Source organism: Panthera onca, chromosome C2 (genome assembly GCF_046562875.1).
Source record: "Panthera onca isolate mPanOnc1 chromosome C2, mPanOnc1 haplotype 2, whole genome shotgun sequence".
Taxonomy (NCBI): Eukaryota; Metazoa; Chordata; class Mammalia; order Carnivora; family Felidae; genus Panthera; species Panthera onca.
Genome location: NC_138347.1, coordinates 89,354,543 through 89,364,279, shown reverse-complemented (window position 1 = coordinate 89,364,279; position 9,737 = coordinate 89,354,543). Strand labels below are relative to the sequence as shown.

General features: G+C 47.1%; 1 long non-coding RNA gene across 1 annotated transcript in view; it reads left to right on the top strand.

Annotated features, from left to right (window-relative positions):
• The first annotated feature begins 6,760 nt into the window (after positions 1–6,760).
• Positions 6,761–9,737, top strand: part of LOC132683391 (uncharacterized) — a 70,010-nt gene continuing 67,033 nt past the window's right edge. Inside the window, exon 1 of the long non-coding RNA XR_009612209.3 lies at positions 6,761–6,885. This is a non-coding gene — a long non-coding RNA (uncharacterized LOC132683391). The remainder of the gene's footprint in view (positions 6,886–9,737) is intronic.

Genomic DNA, 9,737 nt, shown 5'->3' with positions numbered 1-9,737 from the left:
TTTTGTGCAGGAGAGTGACATGACCTGACATATTTTCAAAGGACTCCTTTGGCTGATGGGCTGTGAACAGACTGATGTGCAGAAGTGGGAAGACCAGCTGGGAAGCCGTGGGGGTAAGAGGTAAGGTATGGGAAGAGAGGTAAGAGAGAGTTATGGTTTAGACCAGGGTAGCAGCATGGAAGTAGTAAGAGGTAGTCAAATAAGGGATCTATTTTAAAAGCAGAGACTATAGGATTTGGATGTGCAGTGCTTCAGCATTCAGGAGACAGAAGATGGGTAGGGTGGAGGGATCGGCAAGGAGACTGGGATGGTATAGTCAGTGGGTGGGGGTGGGGGAGTAAAGATAGCATTGTAGATACAAAAGGAAGAAAGTATTTCCAGAAAGCATCAGTGATCAATTATATTAGATACTGCTAAGTTCACTAAGATGGTGAACCTGTGAGATGAAAACTCACAGGTAAGTTTAGCAGTGTGGAGATCATTGATAACCTGGAGAAGAGCAGTTTGGGTGGAATGCTTTGAGGCAGACACAGTAGTGATGAGTAGGAGAAAATAGGAGAAGAGGAATTGAAGACAGTGAGTTAATACAACCCTTCTGAGCACTATTTAGCAACAAAGGGAGCAGAGTAATAAGGAATAGCTAGAGGGATAAGTGAGGTCAAGAGAGGCTTCCAGGAAAAAAAAAAGAGAGAGAGAGAGAGGGTTCCAGGATCACATGTGGGTAGTCTCATGCCTTCATGCCTCTCTTCTAGACTCTACCTACTGCACCTTCACTTTTTCTTTTTTAATTTTTTTAATGTTTATTTGTTTTTGAGAAAGAGAGCACAAGTGGGGGAGGGGCAGGGAGAAAAGGAGACAGAGAATCTGAAGTAGGCTCTGCACTATAGCCTGACTGACATGGGGCTTGAAGTCACAAACCTAGTGATCATGACCTGAGCCAAAGTCGGACGCTCAACCAACTGAGCCACCCAAGAGCCCTGAACTTTTTCTTGAGGATATAATTTACCTATGTCTACCCTGAGCCTTCTCTATTGGCCCTGCTCATTCATCAAAAAGGACTTACTTCATACTTGCTATGAAATAGACCATGGTCAGTGAGCTCAATGATGAAAATGAGCAGCATAAGATTTGATAAGATCTTTGCCTTCCTGGAGGTTCTATTATAATGGGGAGACAGAGAATACAGAATCAGGCAATTAGAAAAACAGAAGTGATCATTACAGATTATGATAAATGTTTTTATAGGCCATCAACTGGGTAATGTGAGAGAAGGTGAGGTGTGGTGGTCATAGGAGGCCTCTCTAGGGAGGTGACCACTGAACTGAAACCTGAAGAATATTGCTCTGGACTGAACGATGATGTCCCCCGCCCTCAAATTTGTATGTGGAAGCCCTCATCCCCACTGTGATGGTGTTTGTGGGGCCTTTGGGAGGCAATTAGGTCATAAGTGTTGAGCCCTCATGAACAGGATTAGTGCCTTTATAAGACAGGCCCTGAGAGAGGTGAGCTCTCTCTCCACCATGCAAAGACACAGCAAGAAGGCATGTGTCTGTAAACCAAGAAGCAGGTTCTGACCAGACACTGAATTGGCTGGCACCTTCATCTTGGACTTCCCAGCCTCCAGAACTGTGATAAATAAGTTTCTGTTGTGTAAGCCACCCAGTCTGTTATGGCAGCCAGAACAGAGTAAGACAGATACCGAGGACCCAGTGGCAGAAAGAACCAGAAGAGTCTTCCAGGCACAGAGTATTAGCTCCAAAAGCAAAAGTGGTCAGGTGGGAAGGGGTGGTGTGGTGGAAGAAGAAAAGGAGGTCTAGTGTGGCTGGAGTCGCCTGAGCTGGGAAAGGTGGTGTGGGTGCAATACGGGACCAGATTACATAAGGCTTGGAGGCCTGTGCAGCAGGCTGAGTGTGGAGAGAGGAGGGTGGCTTTGCTGAGTGGTAGCAGTGTAGATGAGAAGTGCACTGGTGGAGATACTTTTGGAGGTAAACAAGCTGGTAGATTGGATATGGGGAATGAGAGAAAAGAACAAATCAAGAACTGCTCCTATGGAGTGACCGGCCAGGTGGTTGTGGCACCACTACCTGGAAGAGAAAGAAGATCTCTACAAGGAGGGGTGGGAGATCATGTGGGGGTGGGAGGAGAGAACTGGTTGGAAAACAGGCATCAAGGAAACCTTGAGAGAACGTGTTTCAGGAAGTTGGGAACAATCAAGCAGGTCGAGTTCTCCTGAGAGATGGTGAGGAATGGAGAATGGGAATCATTAGTCTTAGCACAGCCTGCCCCATGGCCCCCAACCTTTGTCTAACCTCCCTTCACTTCTGCCTTTCTCCATTATTTGACAAATTTTAGAGGTTAGGGACCTCCTTTTATATTCACCTTTGTATCCCCGGGCTCAACAGCGTGCCTTAGGAATGGGGTAGGTTCATGATGAGTTCCTGACTAGAAATAACCCTGGGAAAGAGACACCCAAGGTGCTATCAGCTGAGAGATCAGCTGCCAGCTGCCAGAGTGAGTGGGGAGGGCCCAGCCCTACTCCTTTAAGAGCCCGCCCCAGAGCCACATGCAACAGGTTCCACTCAGTGCCTTATAGGCTGAAAAGTGTTCCATCTTCTTGGAACTGGAAAGGGCGCTCAAGATAAGGCAGGGTGGGAACCTGGCTCACTGACACATAATTAGCCAGCTTTTGTCTTTGGATCTGACTGGAAGTGACTCATAGGCTGGAAAAAACCTTTTGGAAACAAATGAGGGGGGAAAAAGTAGGTTAAGTCACTATAGCATTTTCTCAGATAAAATGTGGATCTGCTGTCCCATAAATGTTGAATGCTGTACATTTCTTCAGCCTCTCTCCAACAAAAACCCAGGGGGAATTATTAAGCCTGACTATTCCCTCATTTTCTCCAAGATTTTTATTAAATGCAATTTAGAGGGGATAAAGTTTCTTCTCTTTTCTCTTTCTATTCACTTGAATAAACCCTAATTATTGGTGGGGCAGAATAAATGGGCTTCCAGAAGACTGTGGCGATTTGTGATGTTTCCCCTTTAAGTTAACCAGTTGGAGGCTCCTGTTCCAACAGCTACTGGGGCATTTCCTGTCCACTCACACCTTACTCAATTCAATTTGAAGTATTTATAGAGTGCCTTGTTGTGAGGCACTGACACATACACAGCTCTGCCCTCTGAGGGTTTCTGGTAGGGGTGGGGAGGTAGTCTTGAACTCAACTAAGATACTGTACAAATCAGACTAAGAAATGCCATGGTGGTGTGTATTAATTAGAACTTTTTTTGGTTGCAAGTAACAAAAATGCAAACTAAGTTAAACGATTAGGAGAATGTGTTGTAGAAAATACCAGGTTGTCCCAGGAACCCGGGCAGGCAGGACTGTATCAGGAACCCAGGAACCCGCACTGCCAACATCACAACTCTATGGGCCTCTCAGCTTTGCTCTCCCAGCCTGTGTATCTCTGTCTCTGTTTCCATCTGTCTATCTTTAACTCTACCTCAGACTCTGCTTTCAGACTGGCCTCCCCTCCACATTATGGGAAACATGGTCATATAGAAGATTCCCAACTTTATAATATCTTGCAATTTTAGCTCTGGGGTGAAATGGACTTTTTCACTTCCAGTTTCAAAATTCCTCAAGAAGGCTTCTGATTGGACTCAAATGTGTCAGCTCTTCACTTCTGGACCTATCTATCCCACGTGGGGAGCCAGGGGAGGGAAGGACTTGGCAAGTGTCTGTGAATGGTCCAGCTTGGGTCAGAAGCACATTACCCGCTCCCATCCCCAGCCCGACAATAAAATGGCTTTTCTCAATAACCCTGCCCTGGTAGCTCCAGAGCAGCGGGCTCAGTAAAGCCAGGAGGGTAGGGGGAAATCATACGTCCAGCACTGCAGCTGACTCTGTTTTCAGAACCAACCATGGGGGCCCTGGTTTGATACGTGTAACTCTACTAATGAAGGCCTGCAATATTTGAAAAAAGGAGTCCCTTATGAAATCTGGCTTTCATATGATCTTCTTCTTTTTAATGTTTGTTTATTTATTTCTTAGAGAGAGAGAGAGAGAGAGAGAGAGAGAGAACAAGTCAGGGAGGGGCAGAGAGAGAGGGAGACACAGAACCTGAAGCAGGCTCCAGGCTCTGAGCTGTCAGCACAGAGCCCAATGTGGGGATCAAATTGGTGAACGGGCAGCTCATGACCTGAGCTGAAGTCCGCTGCTAAACCAACTGAGCCACCCAGGCCCCCCTCATTTGATCTTCAGGACAGTGATTGAGGGCATTACTACCACCCACTTTTTACTGAGCACTCTGTCCACACTGACACAGCTAGTACGCCACAGGGCAGGGTTCAGAACGATGCGATTCCACAGCCCCTGTGCGGTCTGACCATTCGGGTGCTCCACAAACACAGCTCGGTGGGGAGAGAGGGCAGGAGCCCCAAGGAAGAGCAATCCGTCACAGTGGGGGTGGGGAGAAGTTCTGAGCCTGGCTTTTACTTACTGGGAAGATTTCAACAGGTCTAGGTGAGGGAGGTACCGAGCTCGGCCAGAGGGGAGGGCCGGGGCACCTAGTCTCAAAGGTAAGACCAGCAGAGCCGGGTGGGAGGACTGGAGGAGGTGTGGCGGGAGCTTCGTGGCCTGAAAGAAAGGTCCAGGCCCAGTGGGGAATGCCACGCCCCAGTTTGGAGTTCTTCCTTCCAGATCCCGGCCTCTAAAATGCAATTCCATTTAAGGGCAACCCAGCCTGGTTCACACCTAGCCTTGGAGATGACAGATTGCCCTGTGGTCAATTTGCGGGGTGAGAATGGGAGCCTCCAACTCTGCACCTGCACTGCCAGCGCCATAAAGGAAGTCAATCATTTCCCATAAAATGTCACCACTGCTGAGGTGCAATTTACAAGGGGGTCCTCTGCAGACGGAAATACACCACGGAAAGAGACCCCTAGATTTTCAAATTCACTGCAGCGAGGCGCGGGGAGGAAGGCCCGGGTGCAGAGTGGAGGAGGGACCAAGGAGCACCCCCCCCCCTTTTTTTTTGCCCTCGGCTCCTTGCTTTGTAACCGGCTCTGCCACGTGTTAAAAGCTTCCGGGGGTGGGGGAGGGCGGCCTCAATTATTTCTGCCTGAGATGTGCTGGACCAAACGTAAACAGCGGAGGAGCGGGAGCCGGGAGCCCGGAGTCGAGGCTGGGCAGGGCTGCAGCGACCCTGCTGCCGCCGCCGCCGCCGCCGCCGCCGCGGAGCCTGAGCTCCGAGCTGCCGCGGCGCCTGCGAGCCGCCCCTCCCCCGCCGGGCCCGGGAGCCCATTTTCGCTTGGCCGGTCCCCGCGCTGCCGGATGGATTGCGCCCCACCCCCGCTCCTCTGCTCAGTCATTCAGACTTGGAAAGTCAATAACACGCTGACATCATCAGGGGTTTGTGTATTATTACACGGCTACTTTCCAGAGTACCTGGCATTATCTAAGAGAGGAGCACTGCGGCTGCCCAAGAAAGGGCCCGGACGCGGGGCAAGCTGGCCTCTGGAGGGGTGGCTGCCCGGAGCCAGGCCTTTCCTCCGTGGGGAGCGTCTTCAGGGCACCGATTAGAAACAGATTATGAGCTTTTGCTGCACTAAATGCAGATGCGCTTTAGATATCGATACATGCTTCATTTTGGCTTGGGGTGCACTTATAAATCATTCTTAAGTGACCTCTATTTCTACCAAAGACATCCACTTGGTCTTTAAGGAGCATTTTTAGTGATCTTCACAAAGGAAAAAAGGAAAAGGCTTTTTTTATGACAGGAAGCCAAAGGCTGATTCTTTTGAGACTCTTGGGGTTTTTTGTGTGTGTGTGCAATTCTCTATTATGTAATCTCCATCACGGGTGATTAGGTCTTCTCTTTCCCTCCAGGGCTGGACTGGGTGGTTTGGTTGCTGTGTTTTTCTTAAGCCTCATGCAGAGCAAACACACACATAGAAAACATGTCCCAGATTTATGGTGCAAAACTGCTCTCCAAGCGAATTGCCTTAGAAGAGTGTCTCAATTTGAAGGAGGGAAATAGATGAATTTGTTGTTAATTAAGACTCCTTATCTTACTATTCTGGCATTTCCTTTTCCTAGAATGAGTTTTTAAAAATAATTTTATGTATTTTAGATGTTCTCTTTCCTCCCCCCCACCTATTATGATACTTGTAATAGCTTAAATAACTATAGATTGTATAGATTATTGATACTTTTGTTCTGTTAATACTGCAACTCAATAACTCACACAACATAGTACCTTTTCTGTCTGGCCAAAAACACTAGTTCCTTCTTTACCCACACAGGGCAGATCTCCTTTAAATTTTCTTAGTATCTTAAATTACAGAAAATGTCAGCCAGGCCCAAATTGGCTACCTGCAGAATTACAGGGTGAGAGTAGTTCTTCATCAGCCTGATCTCATCTCTCTCTATCTCAGGCAGGGAAAGATCACTGATTGACATAGAAGTCTTTAGCCTCCCCGGGAGAGAGCAAGGGAGCCCTGTTTCTCAACAATGTAACAATTTCCCTCTGTGTGCTTGGTCATTTCAGAAGAATCTGTAGTAGATTGTGACCACTTCCCTCCAGATGGTCTGAAAAAAACTCCCCCACCAGGTTGCACTTCTAAAATCACCTCCCCAGGCCTGTGCTATATTCCTCCCTCCCCACCCCCAAGCTTGCTGCGGGAAATTCCCTTTTCGTAGCTGCCTGCAGCTGCTGAGGTCTTGTGTGCAGCCCTCCAAGATGGTTCAGTAGGTGTTGGGTCTGTGGAGTTTGAAGCTGCTAAAGGAAGGATGGAGTGGGGTGTGGGGGTGAGCTCCCAGGCAGCCCATGGACTATTTACTTCTGGGGCTTTCCCTCAGCCCTGTACAGAGGAGCCTGCAGATCTGTGAGTTTGTCTTTTTGGTTGTCTGTTTTCTCACCTGCTGGCCTTCTGGTCTTTGCCTGAACCCCTCCTAGACGGACTACCCTGCTAGGGGGTCCTTGCTAGGCTGGAATGTCAGCCATTTCATTCTAGATGTTGAGCTCTAGTTGATTCCTGGCAATCAAATTCTTTTCCTGGAGCTTTGGCTTAAGCAAGGAGGACAAACAGATCAGTGGGTCGCTTGGGCACGCGCTGCAGGATAGGAAGTTGATTACCAGGTACCAAAGCTCCAGAACTAGGTGGCTGATGCCTTTCCCTTATACAGAAGCCTATATGTCAGGAGGAGGAGAGCATTCAGTAGCAAGAACCACGTTGGGGAGATGGAGAAGCAGGAGTCTTGGCTGGAGATGAGATAAGTATGTTTGAAGAGGTAGACATGTGCTCACTGGCGGGAGATCATGGCTTCTGCCCGCCATGGGCCCACCCAGGTCAGGGCCTTGCCTGGGTTGGTCCTCCTGTGCTGTTGGAGGGAGGAGGAGCTCCACGTGACAGATGGCATCGGGCCCTTCTTCCCAGAGCTGGCCCTGAAGGGAACTTGGTGGCCTGATGGGCCTAGGAGCGATCCTGCAGAGGGTACATGATATTCCCCCATTCCTCCGGGAAAAAGAGGTCACCTTCAGGGCTTTTACTGCTAAATATTTGTCAGCTGCTTATAAATGGGTGCATTTTGGGGCACCTGGGTGGCTCAGTCAGTTAAATATCCACTCTAGGTTTCGGCTCAGGTCATGATCTCATGGTTTCTGGAGTTCAAGGCCTGAGTTGGGCTCTGCGCTGTTATCAGGAACCAGCCTGAGATTCTCTCTCTTTCCCTCTCTCTCTGCCCCTCCCCCACCGACGCTGTCTCCATCTGTCTCAAAATAAATAAACTTAAAAAAAAAAAATGGATGCATTTTAATTCCCAGGCTTGTGTCTTTTCAGGTAGTCAGTATGAAGATTGGTATTCAGGTATAAAGCCCTAATTTTGGTTTAGAAAAGGCATCATCTTTGGGGCACCAGGGTGGCTCGGTCAGTTAAGCTTCCAACTCTTGGTTTAGGCTCAAGTCATGATCTCGTGGTTTGTGAGTTTGAGCCCCACATCCGGCTCCACGTGGACAAGCTCAGAGCCCGCTTGGCATTCTTCCCCCCCCCCCCCCTCAAAATAAATAAACACAAAAAATATTTTTTAAACTAAAGAAATAAAATAGAAAAACAGATATGAAAATACAAGCCTAATTTTTCTTATTAGGTTTAGAAAATTATATTTGCAAAATGTCTCTACCAAACTGCTCTGGCTGTCTCTAAATGTTATTCTCAGTTGCTATGTGCATCCCATCGTGGAGTGTAACAAACAGTTCTTGGATCCAGGCCGACTCTGAGAAGCACTGGAGCAGAGGCTGCTCTCTGGATGTCCAGCAACTGAATTCAGCTCACATTTGTGTTTTGGTTGACCTAAATAGGGTCTGTTTGTTTGTTTTTTAATTGGATTGAAAATCCAGAGGTTTCACATAAAAGGCAGCTTCTCCTGAAGAGTGGAAAGCTTCCGGCAACACAAGCGTGTCAGCCGCCCCTTTATTCTTGCGTGGCCTGGGGTAGGGTCACTCATTTCAGCTACCTGCTTTGCTCCAAAAGGCTTTCGGATTGTTGTACCCCCTTTCCAGGTGTCCCGTATTTTGCTAGCCTTCTCACAGGAGAAGACCACCCTGAAAGGTCAAAGGACCCCGACCAGGGGAGTGTGGTGTTAGCGTGGAGTTGCTGCGAATCCTCTGGTACCCCAAACATTCTAGATTATGATGGACAGTACGCTTCAGATCAGTATAGGTTAGTCTTGAGATGCATGCCAATGTCGTTTTGATGAATGTAAACGTTTATTTAATAACTCACAAGTGTTACTGTTAAGTGTTACTACTAGTTTTTTGTTACTTTTTCTTGGTGAATAGATATAGAAAGTAAAAATACTACTGCCTCTTTTTCTATGTTCAGGAGGGGATTCTCCCTCATAAAAAGGTTAGGGGCCTGCTGAGCTATACTGGTTCTCATCTTTAGACTCTTGTATATGTACCCCCAAAAGAATGTCATAATATGATGTATCCTCAGCTCTTTTTGAAAATGACAGCTACAGTTTTGCATTCTAAGTTGAAGTGTTGGCAAAGGATAATACCCACTGTACTGCAAAAATTGACATTTTAGAATAAAGCCGTTACATCACTTTTTAAAATGTATCCAATGGGATCCAAATACCACAGCAATCAGATACCTATCATCATTCACTTAAAAAATACATGAACAAGCTCTTTTTTAATGGTGGCGGGTTTTACGTGATTTTTTTCTCTTTGAATTTATATGGCCAGCCTTACAGAACCAACAAAATAAATATAAGTTTTAATTAAAAAATTCTGTGTGATTACATGGCTTTAAGCATTAATTTTTATTGACCATATATCATAATGAGGTGAATGTGCTTTTTTTTTTCTAACTAGCTCCTGTATCCATGGATGACTACTGCTGCCTATTGCTAGAATGAACATTCATTCTATTTCTCGTTTTCTGTTCCCACACTTGCGTGCACATAAGAAATGTTATCACGTAAACAGGTAGATAGAAATGGAAATAGTTTTTTTTTTAATTTTTTTTAACGTTTATTTATTATTGAGAGACAGAGAGAGGCAGAGCATGAGCATGGGAGGGGCAGAGAGAGGAGGAGACACAGAATCGAAGCACGCTCCAGGCTCTGAGCTGTCAGTACAGAGCCTGACACGGGGCTCAAACTCACTAGCTGTGCGATCATGACCTGAGCCGAAGTGGGACTGAGCCACCCAGGCGCCCCAGAAGTAGTTTTA